Here is a 15659-nt window from a genome sequence, read left to right as displayed (position 1 = left end):
ATCTCAAGTTTATAAGCTTGCAGAATCGCACAGCTATCAGCTTGAGTTGGGATGTAAAAAAAAGAAAACAAAAACAGATATGATGCAGGTACGCTCCGGTGTTCTTTGTGCAGTTCGTGCGTTTTAAAAAAGTAAAGTGGTCCAGGCTTTTATTCTTCCCGTTCCCCGGGCTGTACATTCTCAGATATTGCTCGGAAACAGCTGGAAAATCGTGCACAACGCATGTAATCAAAGTTCGAGGTAACTAAGTTCCTTTTTTTTTCTATGTAACTTAACTCAGTACTTTTGCGCCGTGATAACTTTCAGAGGAACTCGTTTCCTTTTCAGGTAACTTCGGCAAAGTAACTTATGCAAAGTTCCAAGTTACTTTTAATTCGCTTTTCACTCACGTCCACATATTTCCTTGCTTTCTCTCCGGTTCTTTCATTGCTTTTTTTTTTTTGCTATAAAACGTGACATTCAATCAATGACAGTATTTTATTCCGCAACTTAGAAACCGCTGCCATTGAAATGAAGCTGAACCATTGTACGCCCACTGGGAGTAAGATGCAAAGCGGTCGAATAGACCTCGCGCAGAGAAACGTCATCATGACGTTGGTAGAGAAACTGAAACCGAAACAAATTCGAAGGAGACAGCTGGGTTCCACGAACGGGCACTTGTTCGCTGCCTCCCATTGAAACAAAAGTAGGACCGAAGGTCGCGTCTCCTTCAGGGAGCATCGTAATGCCCTCAAGACCGTGCCTTTCGGGCGCGACCTTGTTCACCTGGTGCTTGTTCACCCTTGGGCACCTCTAGCTTCAAGCGTAGTTCAGCTCTACCAAATTTGTAGCGCTGTCGAACACTATGGCGTCATTTACTTACAAACAGGGAGAGGTTCATTGTTGGACATAAACGGAAACGATCTAAGCGTGTTGCACTCCTTCGCAGGCAACTCAAAGTGTAACTCAACTGCTCAACGGTGCTGCACCTGTGTAGTGCTATTTTGCGCCCGTAGTAACTTGGAAGTAACTCGTTCTTTTTCTAAAGTAACTCGGTAACTGCGAGTTACATTTCATGCTGAAGAACTTCGTTATTAACTTAGTTACACTTTTCACACGGTAACTTAACTCGTAACGAGTTCTTTTTGACGGGTAACTTCCCGATCCATGCATGTAATCACAACCTTCGCCTGACGAGTCTACTCTGAAACTTTTCCTCCCTGTACCACCAGGGGAGAAAAGCGGCTCTAGTGTCGCGCTGCCAAACTCCAGATCAGGCCATGCTCCAGGCGAACGTCCCTATATTGTGAGAGCATCATCCTCGCGTGCCCTCTTCCCCTCTCCCTAGTTTGCCAGGGACGCAACAGGTGGCACCACGATGCCGTCCAGCACTCCGCACGAGCACGAGGATCGCCTGGTTGGAGCTGGAGAGCAGAATCGCCAGAATGACTTGAGCAGCCATGTCGGTACCTCGCGTGCCCGGCCCGCCCGTTCAGCCTAACATGTATCGTAACGCAACCCAATAAACAAGCAATGGTATCTCTAGAGCACGCCTCGTCCCGCCCCAGCTATCTCACAATATAACAGCGTTTTCTTGTACGTTGCGTGACGACGTTGCCTGACACCTAGCGCTCCTCCAGCCAGCCATCGGTGAGCTCCATTATGCCGCATCGCCGGTTTAACCACGACGACATGCACTAAAGCCAGCCACCTCTCTCGCCTCGCCATTGTCTTCTGGCCGCCATCTTGGCCTTCCCACTCGCCGCTTCCCGCCATCTTGGGGATTGTTCATCGACGTTTTCAAACAAGTCTACAAGATGCCAGGCATAATATGGAGTGAGCTGGACACGGAAACATTGTCGTGTTTCAGCGTCAAGCTCTTGCAAACCGAGCTCGCCAATTGGAAAATGGACAGTTCAGGTTCAAAAGAAGAACTCATTGAACGCATCAACACGTGTATTCAACAGGAACGTGAGGTCTCGTCCCAAAATAACTTTTCATCTTCGTCGCCACTCGATGCTGCAAAAGTTGATGAACTCACGGCGTCAATCGTAAACCTTACGGCTCTTTTACAGCAAGCCCCTGGCCTCATGACTGCGCAGCCATACGTGGTCGCACACACATCGCACATGACGACAGCAGCAATGGCATGCGTCACCCAGGGTCAGAGTGCTCAAGAGTTGCAAGCAGCAGCTGGGGTCGACAGCACAAGCGACAGGAAACTGTGCTCAATCTCCTTCACCATGCCATGTACTTTCCACACCGCCTTCACCATCTACGGTGCCACCATGCCAGCTTCAGTACCCCCCATCTCGCCCATCAACATTACTACAACGCCGGACCTCTCATCCAGCATACTGTACTTCGAGGACTGTAAACAGCGAAACGCTTGGCATTGGATCCAGGACTTACAACGGACGCAGCAACTCGCGTCATGGTCGTCAGAAACCACACGTCTTATCGCAGCCAGTAAGTGCGCGGAACGGCCAGAAATTGGCATTTCACGTCAGGGAACAATCATCCAACATGGGAAACTTGGAAAGAAGCATTCGTCAACGTGTTTGCGGATGATATATCGCTCATCCAATGGCAGCACCAGGTCCTCGCTAAAGTGCAAGTAACCTCTCAGACATTGCGTGACTACGCGTACTCGAAACTACGCATCATTGACAAGTGCCCTGCACCTTTGACTGAGACTCAAAAAGTCGAATACCTACTGCAAGGGATACAGTCACAATGTATTGCCACGAGCATAGCGTCACAGCGCCCTACGTCCGTGACCACCTTCTTGGATATGTGCACCACCTTGGATCGCACCCTACAACATGCACAAGCATCAGCGTCATCGAACCACCGTCCAGCCACAGAAGTCCAGCCTCGCAGTCAAGGTCCAAGTAATGCGTCCTTAGAGCCACAACCAGTAGGGTCACGCAACTCGCACCCTCAGCGTTACCAGAGGGCAATCGCAATACCGCTTTTCAAACTGCACCACGTCCTTCTACTAGCCTCCACCGCACGCGGATAATGGATCTGCCAACAGACCAACAGGAAGCTATGTATCAAGCAATTTCAGCACATTATGGTGCTCCAGCATTCCGCAGTGGACAGGACCTATCTCAAGCAGCCTGTTACAAATGCAAGAACCTTGGTCATTTGGCATCAAAGTGTCCCTCTCGCGACAGTCATCTGCCCGAGCCCTCTTCCTCGACCTCTAACTCACTGCCACCTGCACAGCCTCTTGCCTTACATAGCAGTACAGGGACGTTTGAGGGTTCCCAATTACAGTGTTCATTTTTCACAGCCACTATCAGTAGCATAGGTGAATGTGAAGCTTTTCCAGACACCGGATCACAGATCACCATTTTATCAAAGGAAAGAGCCAATGGCATGACCCTCATCCCTTGGACTCAGCCACCCCTAACTGTTGTAGGAGGGGCGGATTTAAGGGGGCGGGGGGGGCGACTGCCCCCCATACGGTTGTTTTCCCTATGTAAAAACCCTATCTCCTGGACGATGCTGCGCCGCAAAGCACAAAATTTCCTTAAGACCGCCCCCCCCCCCCCCCCTCTCCCATGACAGACCCTTAAATCCGCCCCTGTGTTGTAGGTGGATCAAGTGTTTTGCCAGAAGGCACAGTTTGTCTCAAAATCATTATCGCCTCCATCTCTGGTGTAGTCGAAGCCGCCGTCCTCTGCAACAACATACTGCCCCTTATATTGGGTGAAGACTGGTTTCGCGCAAGTGGATCCCGCCTCATTTTTAAACCACCACATCCAGCCGAAATTCATCACCCCTCCTCTACGACCACTGTACAAGCACAGCAGAAATTGTATCCTCGTTCGGCATGTGTTGTGATCGCGTGCCGTTCGTTCTTCGCCCAGTGCACAACTGTCCAGCCCATGCTAGCTTTCCAGGACACACCATTGTTGGACATGGAATCACCCTGGAAACCCTTAAGTAAAAGTCAGCCAGAGCCATCTCCCGGTACCAGTTGGGCACCTGAGGGGGCAACAGCTATACCTATTCACCAAGATCTTCCACCACCTTTCGTGGGCACCAGCATCACAAAAAGTAGAACTTGCCAGTGTTCTCTCTAAACATCACTACACATTTGCCCGAAATGCCGACGACATTGGTCATCTCAAGGAAGTTCAACACCCCATTGACTTAATGCCAGATGCTGTGCCGTATAGCAGAACACCGTATCGCTACTCCTCAGATGATCGCCAGTTTCTGGAAGAACGTCACCGCCCTGTGACAACTTTGTCACTCACAGATCGTTCATTGGACATGCAAAGTACACGCGTCGAGGCTACTTCGAACTCAGAAGAAGCTCAACTCCAAAGGAAGGACTTGTACCACCAGACCCATCGCCCACACGCATTTAAGATAGGTGATTTTGTATGGATTCGCCGACAACAACCAGTGCTCGAGGGACTCGGAAAACTTGCTCCTCGCTTTAAAGGAATCAATTGTCTTGTGGACCACCCTACTCCATCCACATTTAAAGTAGCCCCTGTCTTAAGTAAGTCAACTAGACAGCCCAGCATACACCGAACTGTGCACGCTTCGTAGCTCAAAAAGTGCATACCACCGATACCGACACAAGGCATCGAGGAGTTACAGGCTTCACCACCCCAGACTTGAGTTGGAGGAATCACACCCGTCATCGCACGAAATGACGGCTGATCCTGATCATCTCCAGCAAAGTACCAAAAGTACTCCACCCGAGCAACCGACCGCCCTGTCGCAACGATCTGGAAGACAATGTAGACGTCCGAAATATATAAGGCACTATGAACTTTAATTTTAAGACTGTGTTCACTTGTACTACTTTTTTCAGCATGCTTTGTTGTATTCAAGTTGACTAGCAATTTTTGTCTGTTCATATTTGGCGCACTCAAATGGGACTTTGAGTCAAAAAAAGGGGTCGGATGTGAGAGCATCATCCTCGCCTGCCCTCTTCCCCTCTCCCTAGTTTGCCAGGGACGCAACAGGTGGCACCACCATGCCGTCCAGCGCTCCGCACGAGCACGAGGATCGCCTGGTTGAAGCTGGAGAGCAGAATCGCCAGAATGACTTGAGCAGCCATGTCGGTACCTCGCGTGCCCGGCCCGCCCGTTCAGCCTAACATGTATCGTAACGCAACCCAATAAACAAGCAATGGTATCTCTAGCGCACGCCTCGTCCCGCCCCAGCTATCTCACAATATAACAGCGTTCTCTTGTACGTTGCGTGACGACGTTGCCTGACACGTAGCGCTCCTCCAGCCAGCCGAGTGTACCGCCGAAAGTAGGTGAGTAGGTGTTGGTAAAGCGTATGCTTGGAGTTGTTGTGGCTGGCATCGTGCAGACGACGTGGTTTTCCTCACCCTGCTTGGAGTGGGGTGTCAAGACACCTTACCTACCTAGGAGCAAGATGACATCCAGTTCTAGCAAACCCAGTTACTCACAAACGGATGTCCGAACAGGCCGCCACAGATACCGTTCACTACTGAGAGAGCTCAGTGCTCCGTTCAGTATCAGATGAAATGTCTCAAGACAGTTCGGGTCTCGTTTGTTAACAGTATTCATCGACCACAACAACAACAATAAATGATGACGATGAGATGGGGGTATTAATCGCGGGCTATATTTCAGTGCCAGGATTTCTTTTGTTTCGCTTTCGCTCAATGAACAACAACAACAACAACAAAAAAAGTAACCAACAAAAGAACCATGTCATTGGGCCACGTCTCGTGGGGCCACACAATTCGTTCTGTGTGTCGAACCTCCGCATTTTGAAATGAAAAACAACGTGCGTCACATATTTCACTTCTGACACACCGTGAGAGTATCTGTCTTTGTCCGGTGTTTGTCGTCGTTTGTTTCCTTTGTTATCTTACTTTTTCTTTTTGTCAGCTGAAGATATACTTTGTTGCGGGCACCTTTGAAACCTTAAAAACACGCGTTTTGTTCGCTTTGATTTAGTAATCCTTGTAACTTCAATGAAAGATGCCGCGGCGTATAATCTCGTTGATGCAGCCCGATCGACGTACTGTCGCCCCGTCGCTTCTGACCATTCTCCCGTTCCCGGGGCCTAACTCCGATAATCGCGCTGGACTGGTGAGAAACGAGGGAGCCAGTATTGGACTTGGCCAGGCGTGGCTATAGCTCGGCATTTCGGGCCTCGAAACTCACGATCACAGTCATCTGATAAGGTGTGAATTCTTGCCCTGCTATGAATTCACGTCAAGGTGTCATCATGCCGCATATTAGTGCATTCGCCAGATAACATCACAGCTGCTCTATTTACAAATGTGATGTTATCCGGTGAGTGCCTAGTATGCTGCATGATCGAGCTTACCGATACGTCAACCAGCTCCGGTGGCGCAGCGGTAACGCGTGCGCTTGGAGACTGGGAGGTCCGCGGTTCGAATCCGCGGGCCGGCTGTGCCGTCTGGGGTTTTTCCTGGGTTTCCCTCAGATGTGTAATAGGCGTATGCCGGCACAGTTCCCCTGAAGTCGGCCCATGGACGCAGCTATCCTCCGCCCGAGCGGATTCCGCTCGGTCTTCCACTTCACCCTTTCCTCTCCTCCTCTCCACCACCCTTCCCTTCCCGAGAAACATGCCGCCTAATCAGGCAGGCAGACCTCTCGGTTCCTCCCAACGACACTCCTCCTCCTCCTCCTCCGATACGTCATGTCGACCTTCACGCAGGGGCGGATTTAAGGGTCTGTCATGGGGGGCGGTCTTAAGGAAATTTCGTGCTTTGCGGCGCAGCATCGTCCACGAGATAGGGTTTTTACATAGGGAACACGACCGTATGGGGCGGGGGGGGGGGCGGTCGTCCCCCCTTAAATTTGCTCCTGCCTTCACGTGAGTTCGTATAGTCGCGGCTGAACTCACGCCTTATCAGATGACTGTGATCGTGAGTTTGGAGGCACGAAATGCCGAGCTATAGGTGTGACTGGATGCCGGCACAGCACCACTAATCCCCTAGACCTGTATGAACAGACTCACACGAAAAAAAACACAACAACAAAAGAGAATAAATGTCATGGAAGATTTATCTGTGGTACACCGCAGGGGTCACATTGCGTCACGCCTTTTCTGGAGGTTATCTCACACGATGCTCTCCTGTAACTATATACGTTTTTCCCTAAATTTGATCTAATTTAGGAGACTGTTCGTATGCGCGACTAGAGCTGGAAGGAGCATATATCAGCAAACGTTACACAGGAAAATACAAACATAAAAAAATCGTTTCCGTGGCTATTGTCGACCGGAAAGCTTTGCAAGACGCACAATTAAACCGCGGAGGAGCTATTTCGCCCGGATCCGTCGAGCGCTAAGTGTGAACAATGTTTTAAAGCAAGGTAGACTTTTATTGCGGTCTTCCACATTATTCTGAGATGACGCATTGTATGCGCAGCGGCATGGAGACAAGCATATCTGTTGCCGTAGCTGACTCCCATTCATGTTGAGTTGCCTGCCACAGGGTGGAACTACCGGAATGTTACACGAATTCAAGTAACTCAAGGAAAACAAGTGCTCACGCCAAGAACCGACACCACGCCACACCTTTGATAATCTGCCTCGGCCATTCTCGTTGCATACCTGGAATGTTACACGTCTCTCTTTCAAGACTCACCACGCATTTTCGTTGAGGTTCAGATCAGTCAGCCAGATAAATTTATGGCGAATTCTGCTGGTCACTGTAGTGCAGTAAATCTTACACTGACTCGAGTGTGCATGTTACATTGGTCGTTCCATTCGGTCGCCGTTCGTTTCTACAGGGTGGGTGCTCTAAAAGGTCAGTCACATTTTCGTGCAAGACGTGATACCTCCTTGACGTAGAGGCAACCTCTGCCTCAGAGTAAAGAATTTATGCCAGGGAAACCTACGAAAAAAATGTGGTTTCCAAGCACTGTGCAACAAAATAAATACGACCACGCAAACTTTCGCCTCCATCCATCGGTATAGCGCATAGGAAATACATGAAGACGAAAGTTTGCGTGGCCGTATTTATTTTGTTACGCAGTGGCTGGTGACTACGATTTTTAACGCGTTAGCATTAAGAGTGTCAAAATAGAAAAAGCTGTATGTGTGTGTGTCCGTGTATACATGATGAAGCCTGACCAAGGCACAGATATAAGTAGACATGTAAATGGGATATAAGAGGGTAAATTTAAATGGAGGTAAATGATATGAAATTGAAGTAGTTGAGGGTAACTAAGAGTAAGAGGTAAGAGTAATTAAAGTCAATTAGAGGTAATTAAATCAAGAAAGTTGAGTTTAAAGATAATGAATGTAAGATGTATTAAGTATTAATGTAAGATGTATTGATTGGATATGTAATTAAGAGAAAGATTAAATGAAATGAAAGATTACCGAAGGTAACCGCAGGTTACCGGAAAGGAAAATTGGTTGTAATTAAAGAAAGTAAACGTAATTAAGGGCAGTTAAATGAAATTCAAGATTACATCAGGTAACCTGCGGTTCTTCGCTAATTCTAGGATAGTTGAAAGCAATTGAGGCTAATTAAAGGTTATTAAATAGACTTACATACAGTGAGCACTGCATCCTGAATGCCTGAACTAATTGCTCGCGAGAGTGCCTATGGTGACATACCGGTGTGCACAGACGTTCTGAGGCCTTCACGCGAAAGAGTCTCCAGTTCGTGAAAGAAATCAGTCCAGTAGTTGCTGAGAGGGGTAAGGTCACTATCTCTGGTGTCGACATTCATGGCGCACGACAAACGGCGAATTATCTCAGCAAACTATGTCGGCTTTGTTGCGTCATCTATAACAGAAACAGGCTACCCCAAAGTCGTGGTATGTGGCCCGCGTCGTTCCTCCATGACTTAATGCGGCCCGCAGACATGAAGGAATAAACCTCTACCCGAGAAACGTCATCATGAGGTTGGCAGACAGACTGAAACCGAAAGAAATCGGAAGGGGAGGGCTGGGTTCCACGAATGGACACTTGTTCGCTGCCGCCTATTGAAAGAAAAGTAGGACCGAAGGTCACGTCCCTCTCAGGGACCATCGTAATCCCCTCAAGACCATGGCTTTCGGGAGCGACCTTGTTCCCCTCTTGCTTCTAGCGTAGTTCAACTCTACCAAATTGCTGGCGCTGTCGAATACTATGACATCATTTGTTTACAAACAGGGAGAGGTCTATTCGGCACCACTGGTACACATGGCCAATGACACGACCAGATATGTAGGTACTCATTGTAGGTACTTTAGGATTCAACATAAGAGCGACTGTCGAACAGTGGCTCCCAGGACCAGGAGATGAACATCCAGGTCAGGTCACGACGTGTTAGAAAGTACACAGAAATTCCACATAATAATTGACAATGTCGTTCATGTTAAAGCCGATTGTAAACGAAGAAAAGCAATGAGTAACGTCGGTATATACGGGTCACCAATTTTTGTAACCAAATACGTAGTTAAAAATTTTGGCAAACTAACTATGTTACTTCGTTGCAAAAAATAACTGGTTACTGGGTGACGAGTTAATGTAACGAGTCACTTACGACTCTGCGCCAACCGTACCGACCTGAGCCAGGACGCGCTCCTGTATGCCGCTCGAGCTAATCGACTCGACGCCCGCCATAGAAATCTATGCCGCTCGTCGCCCCGTAGAGTATGTGGTGCAAGGGTGCGGAACAAAAACCCCAACCACATATACTAGTCCCTAGCCTCTAAGCCTAAACCGTTTGTGTATAGCCTACGTGTCTAGTCATATAAGATTTGTACCATAAATGTACATACAGGGTGTCCCAGAAAACGTGTCTTTGAATTATAACTAAAAAACCACACCACCTAGAATCATGCGGTCAACGGCATTTGTTCGTACGGCATTCGTTTTTGCGACCTGACCTTGCGTCTATTTTTTTCCGACGGGATAATTCCTAAATATCACTGTCAATTATCATGAATTTGAGTAAATTCGGCACGCTGTTCATATTGGTGTGGTAAATAAGTGACATTTACTTGTCCAATTTCTGAGTTCAGTTCACAAAAATTTACATAATTAAACTTACGTTACATGACATTCACGTCAGGAGGAGGCAAAAATCGAGTAGGAAGAAATGTCGTTGACCGCATGATTCTAGGTGGCATAGTTATTTTATTATAATTTTCTGGGACACCCTCTATACTGTGTATGTCATTTCGTTTCGTTTATTTGGCTGCTTATCAGTACCCCTCACCCACCATCGTGATGAGTGAAGCGTAAGACGTTTCAGGGAAATCAATGCGGTGACGTTTCTGATACCATCCAGCATCCACCCATAATTTGTCCACACGCGCCTCACGCTATATGCCGACGACATCTGCTTATGGACATCTGCCGCTCGCCGCGACACCATTCAGCATCGACTGCAGGGAGACTTAGATATTATCGTCGCCTATCTCGCCGACCGCGGTCTCTCCGTTTCACCCAGCAAGACTGTGGCCATGGTGTTCACTCGTCGATCATTCACGAGGTTCCCGCTCGTCATTGAAGGTTCACCACTGCCATTTGTCCCGTACTGCAAGTACCTGGGCGTGGTACTCGACCGTCACCTTTCCTGGTCTCGCCACATTAAGACTCTCACAACCAAGATCAACAGCTACGTGGCGGTTCTTCGTTGCCTCGCTGGTTTGCGGTGGGGCCCGTCCTTCTCTAACCTCCGCCGTGTCCACCAATCCCTCATGCTGGGTTCTCTCCGGTATAGCCTTCCCATCCTGCATGGTATCAGCCACAGCAGAAATCGAGATCTCCTCTTTAGCCAAGCCAGGAGCCTCCGCGTCTGCTTGGGAGTCCCTTCGATCACCGAGACATACTCTGTCCTAGCCGAGGCACGCGCACCGTCGATCGATGTCCAGCGGGACGGGGCAACCCTCAGTGTTCTCGCACGGTACCTTACTCGGCACCCTTTTCACTACCTTCGCCACGTCGACGAAGACTGCCCGACCTCTGACTTCGGTCGTGCTCTCGTTCGCCCTAAAGGGTCCGTCCCTGCACAGTTCTCTCTGCCCTTGCATGCCCCTGTGATGTGGACGCTTGCAAGACCCGAGATCTGTGCCACTATCCCCGGCCTCCAAAGGAAAAACGATGTGCCTGTAACAGTAGCCCGCCAGCTCACGCTCAAGCATCTCAGTTCGGCCTATCCTCTGAGGCCGTCTATACCGCGCCATCTATACTGATGGATCGGTAGCCAATGAGTCATCAGCAGCGGCCTACTACGTTTCGCAGGAAGACCGTGACCTCGCCCTCCGGCTTCCAGTGTCACACAGTGACAGAGTGTCCTCCACGGATGCGGAGCTGCTCGGACTGCTTGCCGCTCTGCGGCATATCGCTGAATCTGTGCCTGATGCGTGGGTCGTCCTCACAGACAGCAGGGCGTCTTTGGCGCTCCTGTCCACATACCACCCGAGTGTCGTGAGTGGTCTGCGTACCATGGTACTTCAGGAGTACGCCCAACTCTCCTCGGTCGGCCACCGTATCTGCCTTCAGTGGGTACCCGCGCATACAGGGCTACACGGAAACACATGTGCTGACGCGGCTGCGAGACGCGCCGCGCTTGATGCGGCCACGCCGGTGCCCCTGCTACCGCTCCCGGTGTCTGCGTATCGCCTGCTTATACGGCGTCTCTGCGGCGACGGCACCCGCCAGTTTGTTGTAGATGCTATCCGACCTAATGCGTTCCTGCAGTCCATCGACCCCTCACTGGAGTTTGTCATCGGCTGCCGCTGTACCCGCGAGGAGGAGATCCTTCTACATCGTCTCCGGCTGAACGTTGCCCTCACCCGTTCACTCCTGTTCAAAATGGGCCGCGTCTCATCTCCCATTTGCCCCTGCTGCGCTGTAGAAGACGCTATCTCTCATCAGCTTCTCCACTGTCAGCGTCACCACCATCATCGGGCCGTGCTCTGGCAACACCTCTCAGAGCTTGGGTGCACGAACGGACGGACAGACGTTTCTCTCGCAACACTCCTTGGCCCTGTGCAGCGAGCTAACCAGTGGAGAGTCACAAAAGCGGTGCTCCGCTTTCTGCGTGACACGGGTCTCCTGGGCTCCCTGTGAGCCCTGTGTTTCTCTCTCGACCCAGTGGACAGTCACAACTGCGCTCCTCCGCTTTCTCCACGCTTCGAACCTTGTCAACGCCTTGTGATTGTGTGACTGTGTGTGTGACTTTCCAGTTTTAGTTTTGTGTTCGTCCTTTCCTTATATCCTTTGTTATTTCCTTTTATTTTCTTCTTTTCCTTTCGTTTCCCTTTCTTTTCTTCTTTTCCTTTCCTTCCCTTTTCTTTACTCCCCTTTTCTCCTTTTTCGTCCACTTTTCTTTCCTTCTTCCCTTTTCCTTTTTTTGAATAGCAAGCCGACCTTCGTCTGGCTGACCTTTCCTTTCTTTTTCTTAATAAACATATCCCCCCCCCCCATAATTTGTTACCGTATAATTAAGAGTGAATAAGATATTTTGACTGAATGATCAAAGACCACTTGAATCATGCCTTGAGGGAAGAGAAAAACCCGATAAGTAATCGTACTGCATATCCCAGAGGTATAGCGTGTGTCTCTGCATTTAGATCTTTCAACAGTTTCTTTTATTCCATGTTAGCGCCGCGAAGCAACTGTGGCTACGAGCAACGTACAGATGTGGACAGACGGAGAGAGGACAGCAGGAAGGAGTGGGGGAAAGGGGGGTTAGTATACGTCCTGGGCCGACTTCAGGGGGAACTGTCCCGACACTTTCAACAGTTAATTGGATACTCATATAGTTCTCAAAAACTTGTTACAACGAACCTGTCAACAATAGATTTTGTACATGAAAAATGCTAATCCAAGAAAACGCGTTTATTGATATTTTCCCGATTTTAGTCTGCAGTCGCAGTTGGGTACTTGAGTACTCGACGGGAATGGTACTGTGAGTATAGTACCAAGTACACAAGATGATATATACTTCGAGTAAAGTACAAGTGCTCAGAAATGTACTTAAAGTAGTACATGGGTGATTGGTACTTCAAGAGCTTCCCATCACTGGTTTCCGATTCTGATTGATCGTTACCAATATGCAGAACCTTATCTGGGACAGATCGTAATGTGCAATAACCGATGTCATATGTTTCGGATAGGTTCGTAGAATCATTGAACAAAAAATCCAAATCCCCCAAGTCCCCCAAAATTCGACATCTAACCTTGCGGTTCCGAGTACTTTCAAGGCAACCTAGGTGTTATCATGCTTCATTATTTGATCCTTCTCGTTATTCAATGCGATAACTGTAACACCAACAAACGCGTTTTGGAGTAGCCAGTTCTGACTGGGTCGGGACTAACCTCTCCATATTTTTCTTTCTTTTTCCAATCCAATCCACTGTAACACTCACACACACAAACAGACAGAAAAGAAACACAAAGAAAAGCTCTATAAACTAGTACGACGTCTGCTCCCAAATGTAAGGATTATAACCAGAGATCAGAACCGGAACTGAACCCGAACCGAAAACCGGGAAAAAACGTTATTTTCTATCGAACCAGAACCGAACCGAACCCGAATAATTTTTTTGCTTCTCCTGAACCGAACCGGAACTGAACCGAAAAAAATGTGATGCGGTTACCGGTTCGTGAATTGGTTCAGAGATGAAATACCTAATTGTACAATCGACCGACTTTTCTTTTTCGATTATTTATTTTTTGTACGATACCAGATGAGAGTAAAAGTTTGTGACTGTATTGCCAGTTTCTTGCCGTAACAAATGAGGGCCCTGACCGGGTTCTGCCAAAAGGCTTTCCAGCACTTCGCTTTTCGTTTTCAGCATACGATCATGGGAGTGCTATACAATAAAATATCAGAGCCCTGCTACTCCCTTCGGATGAACTCACCATCTTGTGCAACGAAGGGGCAGAGAGTGAAACCGAAACTATGCGAAACTTCGTGTGTTTCCCTAAGAACGCTTCGTCTTGTGAAGCAAGTGGTCGTGGCGAGGCAGCAGTAGACGCTTCCTGAAACGGTTATCTCACAGCTTTCTCTTACAACCGTGTGCGGTGAGGGTAAGCTCGCTTTCACGTAGCAAATTCACTGCCGAGGAACCGGTTAAACCAGGACCGAAAAAAGTAACGGTTCCAATCCCTGTAAGTGTCCCAACCGCTGACCACTTTTTTTTTTTTTCGTTTCTAGCAGAGCCGAACCTGAACCGAAGCGATATACCTGAACCGGTTCAAGTTGATAATTTCGGTTCAGCGGAGCTAAACCCGAAACCGAACAATTATGCCAGAACCCGAACCCAAACCGTACCGAAAAAAATACCGGTTCCGATTCCTGATTATAACACGACGAGCAATTGGGCTAGTTGAAACGAATGCATAACGAAGTAAACACGACGCAAAAGACAAAGGGACGGAGGAACAGACAGGACGAGCGTCCTGTCTGTTCCTCCGTCCCTTTGTCTTTTGCGTCGTGTTTACTGCATTACGTAAGGATTATATACCCTGAGTCAGAAGAGAGACACGGAACACAAATCAAAAAGGAAACACACAGTCCGTCCTGTCTGTTTCGTTTTCATTTCTGTTCCGCGTTTCATCAAACCTGTGGCGTAACCAGAAAACTATTTCCAGATGTTTCCAGTGCTATTCTATTGGAATTTTTGATGCGGGATGAATTTCACCCTCGTTTCCCTCTCTGAAATCCACTACAAAGGGTACTATCTCGAGGGGTTTGAACCCCATACCCTCACCTGGCTACGCCACTGCCTCAGTCTCAGGGACTCCTCTCTACCGTGTACGTACTCAATTTGACAACCACACATGCAAAACAGCAGTGGCGATGATGTTACCCGAAAGGGTCTTTGCTGAAACCGGGTGCAATGAAAGTTTGGAGAAAGAGAGAGATACGACGCGAAAAAAAGTAGAAGATGAGTGTTACACGGTGTATCCAGTGATGCTTCGAAACTGTTCAGAAAGACCAAACAAGCACATAGCACATCGTGACAATCACTCTCAAGACTATACAGAATACACAGGAGTGGCACAAAATCAAACTACCCATGATCCACACACACCCGCACAGTTAGGAATACAAGCAAGTTCATCACTTAGACGTCATTAAAATGTTCTACAGAAGTAATATGCCCGAAACTGGTGGCGAATATCGAAAATTCCATGGCAATTTGGTGTTGTAGGAATTTGTTCCTTTTGTACTCTGGATAATCACAAGCTCTTCAGCGCGTCCGCTCACGCGACGGCAAGAAATGCTGGTCCCCCGGTATACCGGGATTTCTTGCCGTCGCGTGAGCGGACGCGCTGAAGAGCTACGCGTAACGGTCGCGGTGAACGGTGAAGAGTGACGGTCACGAAGCTTGCGTAGTGCAGAACGAACACTACTCAAGCTTCGCGACCGTTACTGGTGGCCTGGACTAACGGCATCAGTACAGAACTACGTTGCATCATGCCAAACCTGCCAGCTTTACAATCGTCCTACCTCAAAGAATGTTTGCTTTATGGGACACATCACACATGCCTGTCTCTGAAATTCCATTTTCAATCATAACATTTGACCACATAATGATGCCACCAAGAGGGAGTGCCCGCTACATCTTTAACGTGATTGACTTCACAACACGCTTCATCATCCCTGCTGCAGTGCGTTCTACAAACACCGCGCACGTAATAGCCAATCTGCATTCAATATTCTACCATTTTGGAGC

This window comes from Ornithodoros turicata, chromosome 5, assembly GCF_037126465.1.
Source record: "Ornithodoros turicata isolate Travis chromosome 5, ASM3712646v1, whole genome shotgun sequence".
In the NCBI taxonomy this organism is placed as follows: domain Eukaryota; kingdom Metazoa; phylum Arthropoda; class Arachnida; order Ixodida; family Argasidae; genus Ornithodoros; species Ornithodoros turicata.
This window is presented reverse-complemented; position numbering follows the sequence as displayed.